We start from the raw sequence: 5,708 nt of genomic DNA, 5'->3' as shown, positions 1-5,708 counted from the left end.
AGATGTAAAGGAATTGGCCCACTGATGGCTGCACCAAACATTCTTGTCCACTTACATAAGGCTTTTTCAGTTGAATGAGAGACATATTTCTCTTATAATCTTGTTTATGTTTTATCACTTTGCACCAATCTTAAGCAGCAGAATATATCTGCTAACAGATATGAGTTGCAATCCCTTTAAAGCCCTATTAGAAACATGTATTCCCTTTTATGTTTATACATGAATGAGGGTTTATTATTGTGGAATGTCAGTGTATTGCTGTAAGCTCAATCAAATGGTGTATTTTTAAGTGAAAGTGCTAGTCCACCAAGATCTCCTGAGTGTATTGGGAGTGGGGAGAGAGACAGTGAGCGGAGAGAGAGGGAAGGGAGGAAAGCACATGGGACTAGGAAGATTGAGTCAGAGGAGGAATAGATGAGAAGAGAGAGAGAGACAGAGAAAGGAGAGAGAGAGGAGAGAGAGAAAGAGGAGAGAGAGGGGGGGGAGCCATTATAGGTTTGAAGAGAAATCTGACTCTAGAGAAATGTCCAGAGACCTACAAAACAGGCCCCAACGAACAATTTGAGCAACAGTGGAAAGGCTACCATAAATGCCCTTCCCTGATAATGAGATTGATGACTAACTTATCCACCATCATAGAGCCCTCATCTAGTAGCTGATGGAAACAGAAGCAGTCACCCACAGATAAACACTGAGCCAAACTCCTGAAATCCAGATGCAGAGAGAGTGGACAAGACTAGGCTACAGAAACAGCTGACCTGAAAAAGGGGGAGCACATGAACCCCCAGACTGATAGCTGGGAAACCAGCATTGAACCAACTCAGACCCCCTGAACATGGGTCTCAGTTAGTAGGCTTGGACAATCTAAGGGACCTCTGACAGTGGAACTAGGGTGTATTCCTGGTGCACGAAATTACTTTGGGAGCACATTCCCCATGGATGGATACTCCCTTAACCTAGAGGCAGGAGGGAGGGCCTAGGCCCTACTCCAAATGATTTGACAGATTTTGTTGAGCCCTCCTGGAAGGCATCACCCTACCTGTGGAGTGGGAGGGGAGGGTGGTCGTGAGACATGGAGAGTGGAAGAGAGGAAAGGACACAGGGAGGGAGGGAGAGAGGGAGGGGGAACTAGGATCCATATGTAAAATAAGAAAAATGAATAAATAAATAAATAAAAACCTCAAAAAAAAATAGTGCTAGTCCACATGATCTCTCTTTAGTTTACTTATGTGAATCAGCAACACATCCCTGAACTCTGTGACTGTTCTAATATATTTACTTCTCTTTATCTCAGTAAGGAAGAATATCAGATCTTATTGCTGTGGATTATTCTATTTCAGATGCACCAATCCTTCCACTACAATGGGGTAGTTTAACTTTGAGACTTAAGTCTCAAAGTCAGACCATCATTCCATAGAACAGTAAGCATGTTCACTGTATCAGTGACCTTGTATTGATAGTTAGGGAATTTAGGTAGTAGCAGCCCAGCTGTATCAAAAATGTCCATGATTGCCAGTGGGTGGGAAGTAAAGCCAAGTACATTTAGATCCCTGACATCTCAGTGAAGGACTCATTCAGTGATTATGCTAAACAGATGTTCTTTCCAAAATAAAAGGCAATTTGTTTTACTTTGTACTTCTTATAGACCAGAGATAGTGGGGTACGGGGCAGTTTTCACTCAAAACCTACTGAACTGTGTTCTTTAAATGTAAGGCAAGAGCAAGCTAGTTAACGTGATTATTTTATGAACATTTATCTAACATAGCTTTGGGGTTTTGATGTTATCATTTGTTTAGTTGGGATTTTTGTTTGTTTTTATGATGATAAAAACAGTTTTGACAAATGGCCCAAAAAGACTTGACATTCCTCATCAATTGAATGAGTAAGATCTATACAATGTAAGGTAAGGGGTCTGCAAATTATTTACAAGTCAAAGAAGATATTGTATGTAAGAGTTTAACCTATGGAACAAGAAATTCAAAGATACAAGGAAAACATAATATATTAGAAAAAGAAACTATGTAAGTAGAAGAAAATGAGAGGAAACAGTCATGGAAGTCTTTTTTTTCCATGTAAACACAACATTTTATTTCTAGTATTTTCAGCTTCCAGCACTTCATGTGCTATATGGGTTGTTGTTAGATGTGTATTTTCATATATTTCACACATTGATCCCAGTTTCCTCTCTCTCCCTCCCTCCCATGTCCCCTGACACCCTCCACAGGAAGGGTAATGCCTTCCAGGAGGGATCATCAAAATCTGCCAAGTCATTTGGAACGGGGTCTAGGCCCTCCCTCCTTCCTCTAGGCTAAGGGAGTATCCCTCCCTGAAGGAATGTGCTCCCAAAGTAATTTTGTGCACCAAGGATACCTCCTGGTTCCACTGTCAGAGGTCCCTTAGACTACCCAGGCCTTCTAACTGAGACCCATGTTCAGGGGGTCTTTGTTGGTTCAATGCTGGATTCCCAGCTATCAGTCTGAGGGTCCATGAGCTCCCCTTGTTCAGGTAGCCTTGTCTTGACACCTTTTCTTATCACTCCTCCCTCTCTGCAACTGGATTCTAGGAGTTCAGCTCAGTGTTTAGTTGTGGGTGTATGCTTATGTTTCCATCAGCTACTAGATGAGGGCTCTATGATGGCATATAAGTTAGTTATCAATCTCATTATCAGGGAAGGGCATTTAAGATAGCCTTTCCCTTGTTCCTCAGATTGTTAGTTACATGCAAGTCTTTTAAGAAAAGATGTAAAAGAATCTTCTTACATTGCTGATAGGTATATAAAATAGTCTGAAAGTTTCAGAAATATTAAAATTACCATATGGTACAATTCAACCCTAGTTATTTAATATTCTGATTATTAAAAAATATATATGTCCACATAAAATTTTGTATGCAAACAACCACAGCATCAGTATTCATCACTGTCTCAAAATAGAAACAAAGGACAAATAGATATCACACAACAAATACACATATGCACACTACATTATAAAAAGCAATATTATTTAGTTTTAAAAATAGAAAATATTCTTATATATGCTCCCACATGGTTGGACTGTTGGAATAGGTGGCATGAAATAATACAGTCATCAAAACCACAAATTCTGTTTGATGGTATAGTTAGAAATCATAGAGACAGGATTTCCCAAGAAGATGGTAGACAGGAAAGTACAAATGGATATCAGTTCCTTTTAGATGATGAAAATATTCCAAAATTAGACAATGGTGGTGACTATGGATACATTAAAAGTCACTGAGTTGTACATTTTTAAAATATGAGTTTAATGGGATCTTAATAAAGCTTAATAATAATGGAATGCATAGCTGGAATACCTACCTTTGGCCTTATAGGCATACTTTTAATTGTCTGCTGCCCCTATAATTGTTTTCTATGAACCACACTGCAGGATTCTCTTCTGGTCTGTCTTAGAAATGACTTCTCAGAGTTTTGAACTCTATCTCCTGGTTTCTTCCTACACAACCTCCACACTAGGCAGCAAGGTAGCCATTGCTTTGGAAAATTAGTTTGCCGATGTTTAGATAACAAACACCAGCTCATAATAATATAATATAATTCAAATGTTAGGCACATGGTATATATATATATATATATATATATATATATATATATATATATATACACAAGTAGTTGCATTAACTTCAGTTCTAAGTCTTTAGCCCACAGACCACCACAAACTAATGGCTTCAAATATGCATTATTTACTTTGTTCATTGCCAGGACACAATGCCTGGGAAAGCAACTTTGGGAAGGAGAAGTTTACTTTGGCTCACAGTTGAAAGGTTCAATCCATTATTTCAGGAAATCATCGCAGCAGGGACATGAGACAGTTGTTCACATGGCATCCACTGTCAACAAGCAGAGGGCGATGAATGCTGGTGTTCAGTTTACTTTCTCTTTATTCATGCCAAGACCCCAGGCCATGGAATGGTGCTGTCTACATTTACAGTGTATCTTTCTGCCTCAGTTCTAGGAAATTCCATATAGATCTGCCCAGAGGTTTATTTCCATGGTGATAAATCTCATCAAATTGACAATATTTAACCATCACAATTCACTAGTCATTGTAACTATCTTCAAAGTCATGTATGAATGGTTGCTGCCCACCTGTGATTCAGTTCATGTACAGAGTGCAAATATTTGCTTCCTTGTCCCTCTGAATGAAACCTGTATGGCACTTTACAAAAATGAGTGAGAGAAAATTAGCCAGACAAAATGAAAGGACAGCAAAATGATTAAACCTGATGGAAAATGGACATAACAAAGTGACATAATAAGCCTTGCCTGCATAAAGCTACTGAACAAGGAATAATGAATAAATCAAATGAGTCAAAGTGTTTTAACTGAAGTTATATTTATAACTGAAAACCAGTTATACTGGAATTGAAACCTTTATTACAATTTGGGTTGGAAGACTACAAGTGAAAACCCAATCAGCTTGACTCCTGTTTATGTCAGACACTGAAGTGAGCTTACACACTGAAAGAAAATAGTAAAAGAGACAGAACACAAAAGAGTTCAATACAAAAGAAGGCTGTTTCAGAAGCTGACATGATTCCAAGAATTGAAGTTGAATGTTAGTGGAATTACAGAAGAAACACCTGACCAAAAAATCTTGTCAATACTCACTATTCAAAAGACTAGACATGCAGACACCAGAGCTTCATAAAGACAAATGTGCAAGCACAAATGAGAAAAGTGATGTACCAAATGGATGAAGATGTCCACAGCTCTCCAAATTAAAAGAGATTGCAGATCCATTCCACAGCCTTGAAAGTGAATATGGCAAAGGACTGGAAACAAATTCAACTGACCTTGACATAGAAAGGATTCTTGACCTTAATCTATTCTTGATCAACTTGTATTATGTTGAATGATGAGGAAAAGGGCAAAACATATTCAAACTAATTTTGATATATCAGCTTTTCTGCAAATAAAAACTCTTTATTAATGTTTGCAATGTTTTAAATTTCAGTATGCTTTATGTTTTTATTTTTATATTTACTTTAGTTTTTATATTTAATTTCCCAACACAATAAGAGAGTTTTTTAGGTTATTGAAAAAAATCATAGGCAATCACATCTTATATTTCATAGAGTCAGCTTGGGAATAATTTTTAAAGCCCTACACTACCAACACAAAGTCAAGACTACTTGCATTGTAATTAAATACAGAAAACTGAATGGTCATTAAAATATCTGGTCTTGTCTTGCTTGGGCTTTGCTGGATTTCTTCATTTCAAATCCTTGTATGGGATCCCTCCTCAAGCTGTGATGTGATGGCCTCCAGCACACTTGCCCACCCCACAGCAAAGAGCTCTGATTTTCCTGGTTCTATTGCAATGAAATTGAGATCAGGGACATTTGTAAACAACCCGCCCTCCTGTCAAATCCTTTAAGTTTTACTAACTTAAGCTGCTAGCCCTTGTTCACCAACACTACAACTAGGCACACATGACCTCTTCCTTGTCTTACAGTTACATGGGCAATCAGTGAAAAAGTCACAAATATTCAGAAGAAAGCTAAGAGAAATATACTGGCAGACAAACTGCAGCCATCCACAGCTTAATGTCATTTGCCCTTTTAGCTTTAGTTATTCTACAAAATATGTCCGCAGAAATAAACCTTCATTGCCAGATACTTTCTAGACAATTTCTTCTGAATCCTAGGAAGTAACCATAATCTGCATGTCT

This window comes from Phodopus roborovskii, unplaced genomic scaffold (genome assembly GCF_943737965.1).
Source record: "Phodopus roborovskii unplaced genomic scaffold, PHOROB, whole genome shotgun sequence".
In the NCBI taxonomy this organism is placed as follows: Eukaryota; Metazoa; Chordata; class Mammalia; order Rodentia; family Cricetidae; genus Phodopus; species Phodopus roborovskii.
This window is presented reverse-complemented; position numbering follows the sequence as displayed.